The sequence below is a fragment of the Artemia sp. Qi Xiang Cuo genome, unplaced genomic scaffold (assembly GCF_049724085.1).
Source record: "Artemia sp. Qi Xiang Cuo unplaced genomic scaffold, ASM4972408v1 HiC_scaffold_2971, whole genome shotgun sequence".
Classification (NCBI taxonomy): Eukaryota; Metazoa; Arthropoda; class Branchiopoda; order Anostraca; family Artemiidae; genus Artemia; species Artemia sp. Qi Xiang Cuo.
In genome coordinates, this window is record NW_028300367.1 from 157547 (window position 1) to 179462 (window position 21916).

Here is a 21916-nt window from a genome sequence, read left to right on the forward strand (position 1 = left end):
AGGAGATTATCGTGTTCGCATCCTCGACATGACCTCACACTTAACGCTCAAGTTTTTTTTTGTGAAAAAATACGAGATATGTATTTTCCTTATCGGCTTGTGGTTTTAAGGTTTCAGTCGTACGGAACTGGAAAATAATTTTCACCTTAATATTTATTAGCGTTTTAGCCTATCGTAGAGTAGTAAACCCCCCACTAGAAGGTTAGATTATTAATAGTCGTACTTACCCTCGTTTGTTCATTCCTTTCAAAAATTAATATACTGCCTTTTACGGTTAAAGTTCGATGTATTTATAATTATGAGGTCTTAACCAATATTATATTAAGTACATAATTATATGAATTTACTTTTAAGTCTACAATTTATTCTTTCTATACGTTCAATAATCAAAATAAATGAGAATCGTAAAGCTTTGTAATTGTCTTTAAATACATCAATAACGATCTCTTTAATCTAAAGTGTGACTGTCTCAGAACTTTTTTTTTATAACAATAAAAATCTTCTTTTTTTAATATAAATAAAGATTGAGTAAGTATAATAAAGTCAAATTTAAAATAGACGACTATAGTTATTGTATTACTATTTAAATATTTAAGATGTTTAACTCATATCTCAATCATGTTATAATTATAAATACTTAATAACTATTAAAACGTAAGTCTACAAAATACAAATTTATACAAACCGTTTTTCTATATATTTGACCGTTAGGGGGGGGGGGTTAATGCAACCAGGGCGCAATTCATAATTGTGGTTTACACAACATTAGTAATTTAAAGCCAAAATATATGTTTAAACGATTAAAAAATAAACCCTAATTAACCCCCCCCCCACCTCACCCACCCCTTGAGCGGTAGGGTGGTTATCATACAAGTACCGTTAATGTCAGGTAGACGTAATTGTAATGTCGTCAAAACAATGTATTCATTGTGTATTTAAATCAAGTCAATGATTACATAATACTTTCCTAATGAAACCCTAAAATATCAATTTTGGATTTATAATAATTGAATTTAAATCCACTATTAAAATATTCTCTGTGATTGTATAATTGTCATTTTGTGTATTGTCAAATTATTTCTCTTTAAGGTTTAATATATATATTATTATAAGCACAAGCTCATATTAAAAATACCTTGTGTGTAATATATCTATTTTTATATATTATAAATAATAATGATAATACTAATAATAAAAAAAGAAATATTTTTAATTCGAACCCATGACTTTAAGAATTAAACTATGATGTTCTAATAGATGAGATGGCAGCGCTCCTTTTTTTGGTTTTTATAGTTTTATGCATATTTTCATTAGAAAACGTGTTTCTTGTCAGTTTATATACATCAAATGTTTATCTATTAAATAAACGGATTGTTTTATCTTTTACTGAATTAACTCTTTAATTAATTTGACATAAAAGTCTAAGTGATGTGACGAGTCAACATAGTATGTCTTCTTCTTAATTGTATCAGTAATTTATTTTAACTCCACTGAGATAAAGTTCTTTCTATTTATTACATACAAATGAGATAAAATTCACTTCTTAGATATTAACTTTGCTGAGTCTTAAGAGGAGGGGGTAATCTTTACATTTTAATCAACGAGTCTGTATTATTTTTAGAGTTTAATAATTATAGAGATTGTTCATAACCTTAATGTTTCTTAAAGTGTGTTAGTGGGCGAGTTAAAAGAAGCTGAAAAGGCTAGAGTTTACTGACGAGGGATGATCCCAGATCTTGCCCCTCCCACTGGAGTGGTAGAACGAATAAGGAAAATGAGAACTTCATGAAAAACTTTTAGAGTTAAGCTTTAACATTACTTGTGGTGGACGAGGTGAGTAAGTCAAGTGGTTTACCTAATGAGGGTTGGTTCTGTAAAAGGCTGTTAAAAATAGTAGTGTGAATATACTAGTACTGACAATTTAAAATTTCGAAGCAGTTTTTAGCTATATAAAACTAATTAATTTGTGGTTAAAAATTGGTAAATACAAATGGAATTTTTAAAATTAAAGTAAGTAATTAATTATTAACTAGTAACGTCTTTGTTTCTAACTATTATCTGTTATAAATTGAAGTAACCTAATAACGTTCGGGAAATTGTTGTAGTGTTTTCCTAACTCAAGTTATCTCTAACACAAGTAATGAGGCCAGTCCCCCGAGTTCTCCAGGTCCACAGTTAGAGATGGGTTGATTCTGGCTAAGCTTACAGAGTCACACCACTGACCCACGTCCCACCCCCCCCGCACTGTAAACGCCAGGGAGTGAACCCGCGCCCCTTGGGACAGTGAACTTTCAACCCAGTACATGTCCAATGAGCCAGGACGGCTCAGGGACTTGAGTACGACCTAATTCCTTACTTTTATTAATTAAATATAATTAGAGGCCTTGATTTGTTTTGGAATCGAAATTTAAGTTTTGTTTCTGACATTTTTGTTCACATTTTTATTTAAATACACCTACTAAATGATTAGTGCGATCAATTGATTCTGTTATTATATAAATAATTAGTTCAAATATGTTTGCTTTGCCAATCGATTGTGTTTCACGTAATTCTTTATTTACGGGTCAAAGAGATTGTCAGACAGCCAAGAGATATGTAGCATACACTCTTCTGAGTACCAGAGAGAATGTATTTTCTGACGAACTTCTCAAAATATTAAATTATAAATTCCCTTGTCCCTGGGTTCTATTCTAAGAAGTTCATACTGCAATTTTAAAAAGAAAAAATGAAAACAAATGTAAATAATTAAACAATTTAAAAGATAAAATATTAAGAATTTATTATTTCTAATAGTAATTAGGTATTATATGTGTGTTTTATTTAAAAATTTTTATAAAATTGCTAGCGTGTATAGTATTGTACTGTTTTTGGACTTTTTAGTTTTGTGTGAAAGTATTAAGATAGTTAATTATTTTAATTATTTAAAATTTTAATCATCACTAGTATGGTAACATTTATACTATAATTAATAATATTACAATAAAACAAAATTTATACAATTGATTTTCTGTTTATTTTTTTTATTGGGTTTTTTATATTTTATTTTTTTTTTTTTTTCAGTTATAGTATAGTCTAAGTTTTTTTTAATTTATATATTCAAGTTTTATTTTATTGAAATATTTTTTTAGTTTTCTTTTCTTTCTTCTTTTGGTCTTTCTTGATTTGTAATATTTAAATATATAAAAAAAACCTGATTTTTATATTTTCTTTATATTATAAATTCTTTAATATTAAATTTATAATTTTTGCCTAAGACTTCCAGTTTTAATACGGCGTCTGGTAGGGGAGGGGGGAGGGAAATGATTGTGCACATCCAACTTGTTATAAAAACTGCGGTCTTCATATAGCATTAACAATATTAATTAACTATATTTGATTCTAAAAAAAAAAGTAAAAAGCATTATCATCTTATAACATTCTAAAAGACACATGGATAACTGGACCGTTTTATCGACCCCACCTGTGTAATCATCCGTAATGTCGTTGATAAATTCATTGTAAATTACATGGTGTTGACAGTTGTAAATTATCGTTTAATAATAAACTGTGTTGCATAGTACTAAGTGTTCATAATAATGCTGTCTAATCAATGTAATAAATCCAGTCAATCAATGTAATTTAAAATTGTTATGAGACTGCTGTCTAATCAATGTTAGTACAGTATAAAGTAGGTTCATCCGTTTTCATCAAATTTTTTAATTAATGGATTAATCGAGGAAATTTAACAAGCTGTCACAGTATTGAATTGCCCAACGGGTGTGTGTATTTTTAATGTTTTCTGAGCAGGTGTACAATATTTTTCATAAACTGTAAAGTCATAAACTAGTAAAAGAATAGTCTGCTCAATTAAATAATAATAAAACATTTTTTTATTTATAATGATGCATTTTTCATTAATTCTGAATATCTCTATCTCTGGCACAGAACAAGAAGTTAAATTGTTTTTCTAAGATTTTCAGGAAAGTAGGTATGAGCTCTACAAGTACTGACACATCTAATCCATTATTTAATCAACTAAAAAGTTTTGATAATATATGGATTTTTTTAAGCATATAAACTAAATAAGTTCAATTATCGATATATAATTACATGTGCAATTACTGCTATAGTTAAATATTCCTCGGAAGGTTATAACGCCCTAACACGTACGAAGCCTCAGTCGGAATGTAAATGATGGCTGTATTTTGTTCGTGAACGGGTTGTCCAACAAGGTTCTGACACACAGAGACAATAGCATGATTTTTCCCGTTGTAATCACATAGAAAAAAACTGCACCGTTTTATCAAAAAACACAAAAAACAACCAGCTTAGTCTTGCATCTCGCGGTAGAGTATGTTTTTAATAACACCATTTTACATATAAATTTAAATTTATGTTGTTTGTTAAGTAACTATAACACAAAATTCACAAGTCAACACCTACTTAACATTCAATGATATGTTATGAGACTAATCATCTGTATCCTGATGTCTTATTTTCCCTTCAATGTCCGTACAGTTAAATATTATCTGGGTTTTCATTTGTTTTGCTGGTGGAAAATTGACATTTTAAACTTTTTATCAATGATCTATATGTATGACTTTCCATTTTCAAATATTAATGATCAAATAGTATGTTTATTCTACACGAGTATCGATAACGTCAATATCATTTAAAATATAGATTGTTGTCCCCCAAGATAGAATTTTTTAATTTCTCAAACCTATAATTACTAAGAATGATAAAAAACACAAAAAACACTACGTAACAAACTGTGAGTGGTTATTATTCTGTTAAAATAAATTTTAATTAAGAAATACAATATTCTTTTTATATTTGTATGGTAGTGATTTCAGTTTGTTTGTTTTTTTTTTTTTTTTTATAGATTTTTTAAAAAAAAATAAAGAAGAAAGTTATTTTTAAAAATCAATATGCCAGGAAATAATAGAATAAAATTTGTAAATGTTTCAGTTTTAAAAATAAAAATGATAAGTATTCTTTTTTTTAGAAGATAATTCACTCGTCATTATATATGAGTGTCAAAAAAATTCTACAGGTCATTTTATCCATCCTGGATAATACGAATACTTAAATCACTATTCTTTGTCCTCCTTTTTTTTACTGAAGCTACGAACGGCTTTAAGTTAGTCTTAATTTTTTCATTTACTTGACAGAATCATTTCTAGCTTAATTTATTAATCCTCTAAGTAGCTAAATTAAAAAAAATGAAACATGTGTGAAAAAACAGCCAAAAAACAAGCAAAAATGTAACTTAACTTGATTATAATAAATTTAGTATATTTAATGATTAAAATTTCTTATTTGCAGATTCTTATTTAATTTTACGAGTTGAGTAATTTTAGGTGTTTTTAAGTTTTCTTACTAATTTCCCTACTATATTTCTATTTTTTTAGTTTATGATATTACAAAAACAAAAAAGTAAACCTAAGGCATAGTGTGTATAAAAAAAGAAAAAAATGAAACAAAAAAAAATACTCTCTAAAATAATTTATTGTGAAGATATTTAAGAAGTACGGTGAGATTTCTAGTAGTATGACGATAAACGAGTAAAAGATTTGGACGTGAAAGAAAGGTGATAAATACTGCGAAAATAAACTCCGGCCGTGTGACGGTGCTGCCCTGGAGAAAAAGTGGGGTGACACAGATATCTATAAAATTTTGACCGGGCCGCCTCATAACACCTCCTTAGTTAATGCAGCTGAAGATGCAGCGATAGATAATGATTTCCGGACTCAACTTTAGGGAGATCTGGACTTTGAAGAGCGTTGGCATAATAAGTCAGGAAAAAATATAGAGGAAAATGAAAAAGTTTGTGATACCTTGGATGTGAAAGAAGGTTTGTTTTGTGAGGAAGAATTAGCAACGGTACTAAAAGGATTAAAAAATAATAAGGCTCCAGGTGCTGATAGGGTGTTAAAAGAGTTTCTTATATATTGTTGCTCTGGGGTTAGAAATAAGTTACTGAAGACTATGAATATGATTTTTGAAAAAAGGGGAAGTACCTAAAAATTAAAGGAAAACCTTAATTAAGCCACTTTATAAGAAAGAAGATAAAAATGAATGTGGTAATTATCGAGGCATTAGTCTGGTCTCTGTAGGTAGAAAATTACTTAGTAATATGATACTTTTTAGACTGAGAGATGCAGTAAACAAAGTTTTAAGAGAAAAGCAGTGCGGTTCTAGAAAAGGCAGAGGATGTGCCGACCAAATTTTCACTCTTAGGCTAATAATTGAGAAGTGCCTGAGTTTTCAAACACCTTTAGTCCTTGGTTTTATAGATTATGAGCAAGCGTCCGATTCTGTTGACAGAAGAGCTTTAGTAAAGGTTTTATCCTTGTATGGTATACCAGAAAAATACATTAAAGTTATTAGTGCTAGGCTTTGTACGAGAATAGCACTGCTGCGACTAAGGTAGGAAATGAGGTTAGCACCTGGTTTTGTATTAAATCAGGAGTTAAGCAGGGTTGTTTTATATCCCCCTTTGTATGGATTATTTTGATGGACTTTCTTTTAAGGAGCACAGGAAAGGCAATGGGAGACCACGGAATCAAATGGGGAGGAAAAGTTTCCTGGACTTGGATTGTGCTGATGATTTAAGCATCCTAGATGAAAGTTTGAGGAAAATGAATGAAGTTTTGGAGGTTTTGGGAGTTCAGATTGGTTTGAAAATTTATGTTACGAAGACTAAGTCACTTAGACTGGGAATAAATGAAGATAAAAAGGTGACGTTGGGCAATGAAAAGATTGATCAGGTCGGCAGCATCACTTACCTTGGTAGTATTATTAGTAAAGATTTTGGGAGCAGTGAAGATGTTAAATATAGAATAGCCAAGGCTCAGGGTGTTTTTTCACAGTTAAAAAAAAGTCTAGAAGAATAGGAAGAAATCTGCAAACCAAGATCAGAATATTAGAAGCTACAGTGATGACAGTGGTCCAATATCGCTCAAAAGTATGGACGCTCCGAAAAGCGGATGAAGATTTGCTAGATGTTTTCCAGAGAAATTGCTTAAGGATTGTTCTGGGTATCCGACTGACTGACCGTATTTCAAACAAAAGGCTATACGAAAAATTTGGTTCAATTCCGCTCTCTAGGGCTATAATGAAAGAAAGGCTGAGGTGGCTAGGGCACTTTGTGCGGATGAAGGATTACAGATTGCCGAAGATTGTTCTTTTCGGCGAACCATCTAGAGCTAAACGGAAAGCAGGTTGTCCCCGTCTAGGGTGGAAGGACGTCATAAAGAAAATTTAAAGGAAAGGGGAACTTCGTGGACGAGTGTAAAAAGGGAGGCTTTGAATAGATTGGGATGGAGGAGCGTGCGTAGCTGTGTTGTCCTCAGGCAGCTTGGTGCTGCGGTGAGTTGTTAGTAGTAGTAGTAGTTTTTTTTATTGCAGGGGCATGAAAACTAAGTTTTTAACTTTGATATTGAAGGGTAAAATGCAATGACATAAATTTAAGGAGGTACTAAAATTAGACTCAATTTATATGGAAGAACAATTGATTATACGTAAGAAACTATGTATCTTTTACCTCCTATATCATTACATGGTCCTCATTTAGGGAAGCCCTCCATTAAGATGGCTACTTTTTGGGACTTACAATAAATTTTAAGTCCCAATTTTTGTTTTCTAGGAGTTCCCCTCTCGCTCCCCTCAAATAAAGAGGGCAAAAACTAATAATAAAACCCATGTGAGGCCATCAGTTATCCAGTATGGTTGTTGGCCAAGACCTTCAGCTCCTTCCAGAAAGACTCCAGTACTGCTTGCACAAGCCGCCTTGCAATCTGTGCAAGGTCAGGACGTCAGTGCTGGGTGCCCCACCTAGGCACTGCTTTGACGTCATTGGCCCGTCCACCCTCCCTCAGGTGAAGTCAGGGCCTTCAAGACCTGCCCTACCAATTCAAGACTATGACGTTACCGTCCCGTCAACCCTCCATCATGCGTTGCCAGGGCTTTCAAGAGCTGCCCCCCCCCCCTATGAAAGACTATGACCTCGCCAGCCCGTCCACCCTCAATCATGGGTTGCCAGGGCCTTCAAGAACTGCCCTACCTATGCAAGACTCCGACCTGCGCTGCCTGAGCCAGTGGTCCCAGCTGGTAATATGAATTTCAAATCGTAGTTGGAATTGTGCATGTAAACCGGTGAAAAGTATTGCTGTCTAACATTAGCATTCCAAGATTTATGCGCAACCCCCCGAATGTTACTTCCCCTTGATGAAATTTCTTGCCATAAATTATTGTGGTCCTAGGTTTTCGCCTCCCCCTCATTGATTTTTTTTTACCTACCCAAAAAATGTCCCAATTTTTAATAGGCATCTCGTCTTCTGGTGATAGATTCATTGGATAATATGTACGGTGCAGCCTTGAAATTGCGTAATTTGCTGTTTTAATTAGACTAACCAAGGCTGTGCCAACTAAATCTTCCCCTCCCAACGTCTCAATAAAATTTACCGATTGCATGGTATAACTTGAATATTTTACATGAATCTCGGAGATTTCAATGGCTTCTTGTTCTTTAACACGATTAAATAAAAAAAAAAAAGTTTTCTAAACTGAAAGTAAGGAGCAACATTAAAACTTAAAACGAACAGAAATTATTCCGTATATGAAAGGGGCTGTCCGCTCCTCAACGCCTCGCTCTTTACGCTAAATTTTTTTATTGTTTTAAAAAAAAAGTTGTGAGACAGGGTCAAACTTTAGCGTAAAGAGCGAGGCGTTGAGGAGGGGACAGCCCCTTTCATATACGGAATAATTTCTGTTCGTTTTAAGTTTTAATGTCGCTCCTTACTTTCAGTTTAAAAAACTTGTTTTTTTGTTCCGTATATGAAAGGGCTGTCCCCTCCTCAACGCCTCGCTCTTTACGCTAAATTTTTTTATTGTTTTAAAAAATAAAGTTGTGAGACAGAGTCAAACTTTAGCGTAAAGAGCGAGGCGTTGAGGAGGGGACAGCCCTTTTGTATACGGAATAATTTCTGTTCGTTTTAAGTTTTAATGTCGCTCCTTATTTTCAGTTTAAAAAACTTGTTTTTTTTATTTAATTTCTGATCGTTTTTTAGTTAATGCAGCTTTTATTTGCATAAAAATTTTACTTTCCTTTTGCTAAATGGATGTCTTTACAAATTAACTTACGTAACTAACTTCTATATTCGTATGTTTTTCTTCTGGCAAAAAATACAAAGTTGCAGATTTTTGCAGATACGAGCTTGAAACCTATATAATAGGGTTTTCTGATACGCTGAATCTGACGGTGTGATTTTCATTAAAATTCTTTCACTTGTAGGGGATGTTTCCCCCCTCTTTAAAAAATCGATTAAATTTTCTCAGGCTCGTAGCCTTTGATCTCTTGATGTTTCAAAGTTCATTTTGGATTTTTTCGTTGAAATGCAAGAGTTAAAATATTTCAGTAGTGTTTCGTCGTGGTTTACCTTATCACTGTTACATTCTATTGATGTTTCAAATGGTTTACCTTCTCACTGTTACATTCTGAAGATGTTTCAAAGTTCATTTTTGATTTTTTTCGTTGAACTGTAAGAGTTGGAATATTTCAGTAGTGTTTTCTCATGGTTTACCTTGTCACTGTTACATTCTCTTGATGCTTCTAAGTTCATTTTGAATTTTTTTAGTTGAAATGTAAGAGTTGTTTTATTTCAGTAGTGTTTCGTCGTGCTTTACTATGTTACTGTTACATACTGAAGATATTTCAAAGTTCATTTTGGATTTTTTTTGTCGTTGTAATATAACAGGTGGAATATTTCATTAGTGTTTTGTCGTGGTTTACCTTCTCACTATTACATTCTCTTGATGTTTCAAAGTTCATTTTTGATTTCATTCGTTGAAATGGAAGACTTGAAAACATTTTAGTAGTGTTTTGTCGTGGTTTACCTATTCACTGTTACATTCTCTTGATGTTTCAAAGTTCATTTTTGATTTTTTCCCCTTAAAATGTAAGAGTTGGAATATTTCAGTAGTGTTTTGTCGTGGTTTACCTTGTCACTGTTACATTCTCTTTATATTTCAAAGTTAATTTTGGATTTATTCTTTCCTTGAAATGTAACAGTTGGAATATTTCAGTTGTGTTTGTCGTGGTTTACCTTGTCACTGTTACATTCTGAAGATGTTTCAAAGTTCATTTTTTTTTTCGTTGAAATGTAAGAGTTGGATTATTTCAGTACTTTTTTCTCGTGGTTTAGCTTGTCACTGTTACATTCTTTTGATGCTTCAAAGTTCATTTTGGATTTTTTTCGTTGAAATTTAAGAGTTGGATTATTTCAGCAGTGTTTTGTCGTGCTTTACTATGTTACTGTTACATACTGAAGATATTTTAAAGTTCATTTTGGATTTTTTTTTGTTGAAATGTAAGAGTTAGAATATTTTAATAGTGTTTTGTTGTGGTTTACCTTGCGACTGTTACATTCTCTTGATGTTTCAAAGTTCATTTTGGATTTGAAATATTTCAGTAGTGTTTTGTCGTGGTTTACCTTGTCACTCTTACATTCTCTTGATGTTTCAAAGTTCATTTTATACTTTTTTTCGTTGAAGTGTAAGAGTTGGAATATTTCTGTAGTGTTTTGTCATCGTTTACCTTGTCACTATTACATTCTCTTGATGTTTCAAAGTTCATTTTGGATTTTTTTTTCGTTGAAATGTAAGAGTTGGAATATTTCAGTAGTGTCTTTTCATGGTTTAACTTGTCACTGTTACATTTTCTTGACGTTTCAAAGTTCATTTTGGATTTTTTTCGTTAAAATTTAAGAGTTGGAATATTTCAGTAGTGTTCTGTCATGGTTTACATTGTCACTGTTACATTTCAAAGATGTTTCAAAGTTCATTTTGGATTTTTTTTTTGGTTGAAATTTAAGAGTTGGAATATTTAGGTGGTGTTTTGTCATGGTTTACCTTGTCACTGTTACATTCTCTTTATGTATCAAAGTTCATTTTAGATATTTTTTTCTCTTGAAATGTAAGAGTTGGAATATTTCATTAGTGTTTTGTCGTGTTTTACCTTGTCACTGTTACATTCTCTTGATTTTTCAAAGTTCATTTTGGATTTTTTTCCTTGAAATGTAAGAGTTGGAATATTTCAGTAGCGTTTGTCGTGGTTTAACTTGTCACTGTTACATTCTGAAGATGTTTAAAAGTTCATTTTTGATTTTTTTAGTTGAACTGTAAGAGTTGGAATATTTCAGTACATTCTCTTGATGCTTCAAAGTTCATTTTTGATTTTTTTTTTATTCGTTGAAATGTAAGAGTTGGGTTATTTCAGTAGTGTTTTGTCGTGCTTTACCATGTCACTGTTACATACTAAAGATGTTTCAAATTTCATTTTGGATTTTTTTTTAGTTGGAATGTAAGAGTTAGAATATTTCAATAGTGTTTTGCTGTGGTGTACCTGGTCACTGTAACATTCTTTTGATGTTTCAAAGTTCATTTTGGATTTTTTTTTACACTGAAATGTAAGAATTGAAATTTTTCAGTAGTGTTTTGTCGTTGTTTACCTTGTCACTGTTACATTCTCTTGATGTTTCAAAGTTCATTTTAAACTTTTTTTCGTTGATGTGGTAGAGTTTTTATGTTTCTGTAGTGTTTTGTCGTCGTTTACCTTGTTACTATTACATTATCTTTATTTTTAAAATTTAATTTTGGATATTTTTTTTAATTTAAATTTAATATTTTGAATATTTAAGTGGTTTTTTGTCGTAGTTTACCTTGTCACTGTTACATTTTATTGATGTTTAAAAGTTCATTTTGGATTTTTTTTTTCGTTTAAATATAAGAGTTGTAATATTTAAGTAGTGTTTTGTCGTGCTTTACCTTGTCACTGTTACATTCTGAAGATGTTTTAAAGTTCATTTTGGATTTTTTTTTCGTTGGAATGTAAGAGTTGGAATATTTCATTAGTGTTTTGTTGTGGTTTACCTTGGCTCTGTTACATTCTCTTGATTTTTCAAAGTTCATTTTAGATTTTTTCGTTTAAATTTAAGAGTTGGATTATTTCAGTGGTATTTTGTCATAGTTTACATTGCCATTGTTACATTATCTTTATGTTTCAAAGTTCATTTTGGATTTTTTTTTTTAGTTGAAATATAAGATTTGGAATATTTAAGTAGTGTTTTATTGTGCTTTACCTTGTCACTGTTACAATCTGAAGATGTTTCAAAGTTCATTTTGGATTTTTTTTCGTTGAAATATAAGAGTTGGAATATTTCAGAAGTTTTTTGTCGTGATTTACCTTGTCACTGTTACATTCTCTTAATGTTTTAAAATTCATTTTGGATTTGAAATGTAAGGTTTTGAATATTTCAGTAATATTTTGTCGTGTTTTACCTTGTCACTGTTACATTCGCGTGATGTTTCAAAGTTCATTTTGTTTTTTTTCGTTGAAATGAAAGAGTTGGAATATTCAGTATTGTTTTGACGTGGTTTACTTTGTCACTGTCACATTCTGAGGATGTTTCAAAGTTCATTTTTGATTTTTTTTTCTTTGAACTGTAAGAGTTTGAATATTTTAGTACTGCTTTCTCAGGGTTTACCTTGTCACTGTTACATTCTCTTGATGTTTCAAAGTTCATTTTGGATTTTTTTTCATTGAAATTTAAGAGTTAGACTATTCTAATAGTGTTTTATTGTGGTTTACCTTGCCACTGTTGCATTCTCTTGATGTTTCAAAGTTCATTTTGGACTTTTTTTACATTGAAATGTAAGAATTGGAATATTTCAGTAGTGTTTTGTCGTGGTTTACCTTGTCACTGTTACATTCTCTTGATGTTCCAAAGTTCATTTTGGATTTTTTTTTCGTTAAAATGTAGGAGTTGGAATATTTCAATAGTGTTTTGTCGTGGTTTACCTTGTCACTATTACATCCTCTTAATGTTTCAAAGTTCATTTTAGATATTTTTTTCTCTTGAAATGTAAGAATTGGAATATTTCATTAGTGTTTTGTGCATGCGGTCTCGATACTAGACTGCGGCTCAATGATGGCACAGTTGTTAAAGGCACAAGGAGATATGACTGATCCTTTTCGAGCACCTTTTTTTTACTTGAATTACAGGATTTGCTCGGTAGGACATCATCACGGCTGGTGTATACTCAGTGAGGACTCAACAATGGCCAGGAAGAAGGAGCTCAGCCTGTAGGTGGTCGTATATGTCTTTAATGGGTAGTAGGATGTCCTTCTTTACACTTCTCTTTACCATATTCAGAAAAAGTTGGTCATAGAGAAGTGAAACGTAGGCACGGCAGACGTTAAGTAGACCTATAACAATGGACTTCTTCTATTACTCATCGTCAATCAAGACCAAAGCCAAAGAAAAACAGGCATGGCCACAAACAAGATCCTTCTGGATCCTTCTGGAAAGCGTTGGTGTCACTGAGATTGGTTTGACCAAAGCACATTCCGACGTACCATTTTCATTCTTCGGGACTGACCTAAGTGATCCAGTACTGAATACTGATGGTACAAGTCCATTAGTGAAGATCGTCTGAAAAAAGAGAGTAAGTTGTCCCATGGAAGTCGGGCTGCAATGACTTTGGTGATGGGTGGATACATGGTCAATGCCAGCCGACTTCTTCTTTTTCAGTCGTCGGATCGTGAACGCCACCTGGGATTGGGTAACTAAGAAATCTGTATCTGGAATTTAGGAGAAGCGGGATGAAAACTTTTCTTGAACAAAAATGTTAAGATCCTGTTTTGGGGCTGAAAACTCATTAAGGTTATAGTTTATCCATGTTAAAGATGGAATATCTAACTCGGTACCCGCTGACTCATTCTTATGAAACATTTTCCATAACGTATTAGGATTTTTAATTACTTTTTCAAAAAACTCAGATTTCAACTGCGTGGGGTGATGAGCAAGTTCTTTCCCAAACTTTCGCTTAGATGCAATTCTGATCTCTTTAACCACTCCTGAGCGTGGTCTACCAAATTTTCTCCATATCCCGTGCCAGAAGGTAGCCTGTTAATTTTAACAAAGGTTTAGAAGACCATCCCTTTTCTTAAGTTCCTTGTTTGACACGACACTTGGGCATTCCCTGAGGTTTTGAAAAAACAGAGCATGGGTCAGTTCGGCGTAATAAATAGTAAGACATAGCCCTGCATCTCTTTCATTACGATGAGAGAATTTCATAAGTAGGTCAAATGGTAAGCAAATTTTTGACAAAAAAAATTCAAAAGAATCTTGAGACTTTTCCTTGTCAACTTGATGCCGAACTGGAACCTTATGCCACCTCTGTGCAAATCTCAAAGTATTATTCGTAACGGAAAACGAGGAAGACCTACTGATAATACACTGAACTTGGAAATGATCCGAGGTGAAAATTGTCGGAAGGACAGGAACCTCACATACTGGCAAAAAACTAGAGCTAAGAATATGGTCTAGATTGGACGTAGAACCAGATCGTTGGATATACGAAAAGTTCTGGTTTTTCCGGTGAATAGGTATGTGGTTCTCAAGTATCCCTTTTAGAATGCAATAACGACTATTTCGGACACTAATATTAACTTTTAAATTACAGTTCAAGTCATCCATGATTATGTACTCAAAGTACTCGCGCCCGGCTTTCTTAAGGAAACGGGCTGTTTGGTAGCACTTATAGCAAAAGCACTATAAAATTTGTCGTAACGGTAATCAGTTGGAAGTTAAAAATTTATAACTAGCAGGTTATCTAGTCTAGTTGCAAGAAAATTGTTCTTGTTTACTGTTATCGTATACTTCGCACGCGAGACGATTGCTAGCCAGCCTGGCAATATAGCCAGACGGACAGCCTTGCGGTGAGGAACGTTTTTCAAGCATTGAGAACACAGAGTAGGATGGCCAGAGATTTAGTGGGTTTAAGCCAGCTTCTGTGATGGAATGTTCTTGCTGGCATATCACATTATATTTATTCACAAACTGGTCAACCACAAGAGACCGCTCGGAAAAGTTTCCATTTACATGCCAAGAGAGTAATGAAATGTTAGAGAATTCGTTATTAAGCATGTTAATGAGCTGCCTATTGCTGGTTTTCGGATACTTTACGCTATAGCACGTATGACTCTCTTTCTTGCTCGAACTGCAAAACATATGAGTAGAATTTTCTGCATTGTTCTTTTTGGAGAAGTGCACAGACGCACCACATCTGGAGCGGATAGGGCTATTGGTGCACTGGTCAGCTAGGTAACCTTGGTTGTGGCACGAGTAGCAACGACCGGGTAAGAAACGGAATTCTTCAGTTTGCAGTTTCTTCTGACAGATCTTCACAGAGTCCTTAAGAAATTTATTCAAATCTGATAGACAGCTGAAAACACGTTGAACGTAAGGGAACTTCCAAGCTGTTCAAACTTTGTAGCTTTGGAGATCAGTGCGGTTAGCTCATCCACTGATACGTCAGACGAGACTCACTACACCAATATAGTCAGGGGGGTTTTCACCAATATATAGGAGGGTTTCACTACACCAATATAGTCAGGGCTCTTCATGGCAGCAGAAATCTGAGGTTGATTGGTCTTGATTGACTCAACAATTGTTTCAGCTGTGTCTTTCGAACGAAAAAGTAGTTTCCAGTCCAATTTGACTTTCCGTAATCCGGATATATCACTAGTATCCGCACATACCGAATCTACGAATCTCTTCCTAGCACTCGGGGTATCAAACAACCCAGGCAGATTTTTCAGGACGATTGCATAGGAGGGCTTATCAGGCCATATTTGAAGCGCTTGGCCATTTGATGGGTTTTTTGGTATTAATATCAAAATTATTCTTGATAACTAGAGAAAATTTATTCACCTTAATAGCTACGGTTGCTGCAGTGGCTTCACTAGCAGCTGGGACTGAGCAGGATGAATCAATATTGAAGGTCGGCAATTTGACCTTCTTTACGTGAGCCTGTTGAATCCATCTGCAAATGTCCATAAAATTCTCTTCATCTTTTGCGTTAATTTTACAGTGTGTTGTAAACTGCATTAGTTGATGGAGCGGTTCTTTGGCTTTCAGAATTTCTTCTTGTGTGAAAAGCCGACGGCTGTTTCAACTATTTCCTTCGGTTTTTCTCTTCTTGCCATACTACGGCTCACAAAGTTCAACACAGCATTCAAGAATAACTTGTCTTCAATTTCCGTCAACATCCCGAAAACATCGCGGTATTTTTGACGCACCTAAAGAAAAGGTTGAAATTTGCTTGTAAGATTTACCTAACAAAATCTTCTATTGGCACCTCCAATCGGTAACACTGAGCTAAAATAATTGTTCCCTGGAGAAATCACATCGGTCAAAATAACCAAACCTTAGATAAGCCGATTATAAGAAATCTTCAAATAAGTGTCCACTGGGAAATTACTCACAGTATAAAACAAGGAATTATCCAAAAAATAGTTCTCTACACCACACGCTCTAGATCAAGACCACTCGCTCTACGATCGTAAGTTTTTCTGCATTATTTCAACGTAGCTTATTGTCGTTATTTTATTATCGTAATTTTTTTAGTTCGAAGACATATATGTTATTTCAAGTATTTAAACTGAGAAAGAAGCATTTTTAAAAACCTATTAAAAAATTACCAATGTTAGAGAATGCGCATGTCGGATCAAAAACCTTAGCCAAGAAGACAACGAAGACAAAACAAAAAGGCGATTTGCAGGATTACATCCGTTTTGTACCGGGTTTTAGAAGCTAGTCCATCCCAACAACAAGGCCATATTTAGAAAGGGGTCTAGCACGCCCCCCAAAATTTTTTTTTACCACTCGTAATAATGTAACAAAAATGCAAATAAACGAATACTTAATACTTAAAAAAATTAGTACCCCCCCCCCCCAAAAAAAAAAAACAACAACAAAATATCTGGGATACTGCCTTGCATGGGAGTTATATCTATTCAAACTTTGGACTACATGGAGAAAAACAACTATCTGAAAATTCTCATTGGATGTCTTGGTATAACAGCAGTGAAGGGTGTTAAAAAAGGCATAAGAAGGGAGCCGAATGCCATGAAGTTACTTTCAACTCTTTTAAATGGACAGTAGAGCTTCAAATTTATAATTAAAATTATCTATTCCAAAGGTTCTATCACAAATCTTTCCTACGAAATGAACGAGGAAAAATTGTAAAGAATTAAAAATAGCACATTTGTTATATTTTGCTCTTTGCTATGGGCGACGCTAGAATCTGGCCCCTGATATTAGCAATGTTTAATAGTTGCTTCTAAACCATTTTTACGAAATTGGACAAGAAGGTTATTAGACAAAAAAACCTGGGGTTGTTCCTTTTTCACTACTGTACTGCATCTTTCTGATATAATATTTTGATAAATATTACTCTTATATTTTTTATTTTATACAGTTACTTCTTGTTACTTTTACGATTCTGAAATCTTTTCGGAATACTTTTCTTACATTTTTCATGTTGATTTTTTGCAATAATGTTTTCTAATAAACAAAAATATTAGTCTAAAATTGCTTTACCTTTTTCCAGTTTTTGTCCGAAAATATGTGTTGGTGGCTCGAGCCAAAAAATCTTAATTTTTTCCTTCCAATCTGCTTCTTCTTTTATTCTGTTCCAATATTTTCCGGTGAAGTTTTTATTCGTGTACACATAGAAAAAATTGGGCTTTTGATTGATGTAGGCAGAGCGAAAGCAAATATATTCGCTAAAACTGTACTCAGGTTTATTCCAACGGATATAGTGAACAATGTTAGGCACCAAAAAATAATTGGACGGAACAAGTTTGATATGGTCACGGGCAATAGTATCCAATTAATTTGAAATAACTGATTGGTCACCATTTACTGGAAAACCTATAATTTTCTTAGACTCCTCTTCTGAAGTGCCACAAATAAGTAAATTTTTCCTGTCTCTGAGTACTATTATTAGAATAAGAAACACAAATAAAGATGCGAAACCAACAGTTGAATAAACACTGAACCACCTCCATCTGAAAAAAATGTTATGTAACTGAAAAGCAACTAATTTCACATATTGTACTGTATGCTATATCTTATCAAATTTAGGCTTCAGCTTTTTCCATTTAAAATCTATATTTTCATTCTATATCTTTCAAATTTTCAACTATCAAGGTTTTCTTATTTTATGTTTAATAATTGTAAATGTTTCTAAACTTAGGCACCAATTAAAAATATTGGCTATTGTAAAATTATTAGGTTGCCAAAATTAAAAGAATATAAAATGATTTGTTATAAATGAGTAAAAGATCAAATTTAGAGTATAATCCTACCTTTTTGTGTGATTTAAAAATAAAAATCTTTTTTAAAAAAGAGATTTTTCAACACAATTTTACAAAAGGACTTTCAAGATAAATAAGAGCAATAATAAAACTTAGGTGAGCAGAAGCATATTTTCATTTTAGTTTAAGCTTAATGTGGCCAGAAATTAATATTAAAGAATTAATAATGCACATAGCAAACATGAGCTAAACTTTATAATCACAACGAATAAATGTATGACTGATTTTGATGTATATTTTTTGGATTACACCCCTGTTTCTTTTCTTTTTCAGATAAATGACTTTTTTATTTTGATTAATTACGTTTGCTTAGATTTGCCTATAGCATAAATTTCAATGATAAGTTAATATCTCATTGCTAAGATATAGTTGTCATGTAATGAATAAGCTTTCAAGCTAAATTCTGTTTTCGTCTCCCTGACATGGGCCATTAAAATATTATTCAAAAGAAGCCAGAGAATTGAATTTTAATTTAGTGGATTTGCCAGGGCCAATTTAAGGTTCGCCCCCTACAAAAGTGCTTTTGTGAAGTGGTGTTTGAAATTTTTATTGAGTATTGAGACTCCGTTTAGGGAGTCTTTTTTTCAGAGTTGTTTTAGCCAAGTGATCCTTTGAAGAATTCAAGTAAGCTATTTTCCACTACCGTGTGGAATTATTTTTCCAAAAACCTAGGGAGGATAGAAACAAAGTTCTCAAAAAATCCCGTCACTGGTATATCGATAGGGGGCTCATTTACCCTCAAACGAGATAGTTAGATATATTTGGGTGACCCAATTGGTGGTATCCTTAGTCAAAAGTTTGGACCGTTTCATTGTTCGATTACGTTATCATAAACTTGAGCAGGGTATACCGTATTAAAGTATTGCCACACCTTATATTTAAGGTGCAGTAGTAATGACCAGCATTGGTTCCACTGCAATAAGTTGTACAGCACCATTTCAACGCCAATATTTGGTTCCACTGGTGGTTTCATCTCTACAATAGTTGGTGACAACTAGTTAAGGATAGTTATCAGAAGACAAATTTCCATATATCAGTATAAGAAGAAAAGAATCCGCGTTTTCCAAAAAGACGATTTATTTTAGCCTAAATAGCAGCCGATATTGATTCCATATAAAAATATTGCAGGATAGAGAAAGAATCAGTTGAAAAGAGTTAGCAGATCTGAGTGGGCGTTGCCTAGATGGAGTAAAAAAAATTGCGATTATAGGACGTAACTAATTAGTTTGAGAAAAGAATCAATAAATTGAATAGTAACTAGTTTTGTAAAAGACCAGAAATTTGACATTGGATTTCCATTTAAACCCAAGAAGTATTGTGATGTTAACTGAATTTTTAAATAATGGAAGATAAACAGAAGATTCATAATAGGTCAGAAAAAGGACAAGAATTAATAAAATTAGTTATGAATTCGAAAAAAAACTTCCACGGTGAACCAGAAAAAATTGTTTTCAGATTCACATTCATATTCAACTCCCGCTAGAAGTACCCTAGGGAATTCACAATGAGGAACCTTATATCTTTCAGGGGGTGAAATAGATATTTCTAACGCGTGCAGAAGGGAAAAAAATAAATTTAGTACGATCTCCAGTACGAACCGTAGAGGAAGAAAATGCCAAAATAGGGTATTTTTCAAAACTAGAAAGGTGGCTAAAAACCTAAGGAGTGGGGGCGATTCCTTCTACACTTAGCTTGATGCGTCTGGTTTCACCATAATTTTCTAATTTCAGTTTCTGGATACATTTTGTATTGGTGTATTTTATTATTTATCTTTTTCTTTTTTACGCCCTCCTGCATCGGAAAAAAATTGAACAACAGAAGCTGTCAAAGTAATATGAAATTTATCATTCGTAATACGAGATAGTGGCATGAACAAGTTTCCCAACAGACAACACTCCCTCCCAAAATTGTCCCGGATATAATCATAAATAAGATATTTCTCCGCTGTTTGTTTCTTTGTTAATGTCCTCGAATCTCAGGAAAGGGCTCATTTAAGTGGAATTTGAATGTTTTAGTGCCTTTTTCAAGTAGTAAAAGATATGGGGTTACAGCAAAGTGATGGTTTCTGCAAATTGGGCCCTAAAACGACAATTTTAGCCCAAAAAGGGCGAAAAGGATACCAAATGAAAAATTATACTGCCATTCGACTTAAGAATACTAAAAAGTGGTACTTGCTAAAAATCTGGTAAACACGCGATAAGTGAAGTTTCGTTCATTCTAATGAAATAAAACAAAACAGGATGAAAACATAGTAGTTCAGAAACAATATTGAGCTATATATTTGCACATTAGCTGATTCCGAATACGTCGGAGTCAGCTTTGTATCGTTTACCGCCTCATCCTCCGTTGGTTCGTCTGGTCGGTTAATCTCATTGTAGTGTTTTTTTTGTAGTATATTTTTTTTGTAGTGTATTTTATTGGTAGTGTATTTCATTTTCACTTTTTTTTCCTTGTGTTACTCCACAAGCGTCATAGCTTGCTATTATGTGGGCTATAAATAAATTATTATAATTATTATTAATATAATTAATAGAAAAGAACCCTACAACAAGCGAATAAATGGCAGAACTCTTGAAAAGGCTGGACCAAAATAAGAGAGGAGGTTGAGGACGCGAAAATAATTCAACTTTAAGAGTATAATAAAAATAGGCACTATAACACAGAGCAAAAAAAAAATCATTTTGCACAAACAGAGAGAAGTGGCTTGCTTTAACTGTGGTACTACAGGGCATTTTGCAAGAAACTTTCCCATTGAACATGATCAAAAACTAAACAAAACGAGAGCTTTGGCCATGGCCCATAATAACGAAAAAAAGTTTTGAGTTTGAAGAGATGCATAGAATATACAGAAAATTGAAAGGCAAATTAGTTGAAATGGCAATTGATTCTTGCAGTGACCAAACCTATATGTGAACTAAGCTAATTCATAGAACGGAGAGAGACCATAAAAATAAGGTTACAACATTATATTATTATGGAGATAAGCACCCTTGACCGTCTACTTGGGTGAGAATTGAAATAGCAAAGAATGTCGGTACAGTCCAAGGAAAAACGATGAAAGTAGGCTTAGTACCAACTCAAGCAGTGGATGTTTTCGTAGGAGGAGACTTTGGGGATTTGAGAAATATCATATCCTTAAAAGTGACTTCTTTAAAGGTCGGAAATGGGGAAATGGCTAAGCCACATAATAGTGAAAATAAGAAGCGCGAAACTGATTTTTCGGGAAAATTTTCAGAAAATAGAAAACTTCAAAACACATGTAATGAATACAAGACATCAATAATTACATACCAAAGTGAAACACGCATTGTACAACGACAAAATGAGAAAAAATTTGTTTTACGCGCTTTTCCTCGTAAAGTTCGAGATATTTTGGCGAAATATGAGAAACCAAATATGGGAATCCAATTCCTATTAGATGAAGATTTATATATAATTACGGAAAAAGAAAAGAAATCAAAAAGAAAAAAACAGGAATATTAAAAGCAAATACAATAAAAAGATGCAATCAAAGATTGTGGGCACTGGAGTAAAATTAAGATTTATTAATGATTTAATTTGTGTGACTGAGAAATTTGAGAAAAGGAGAAATGGAAAGATTAATGCAAAAAAAAATTGGTAGATTCAGTCTGCATTAGCGAAAATGAAATTCTGGGTGTTTTACAAAACGGCGAGAACAATAAAGAGCTTAGGGGGGGGGGGGGAGAG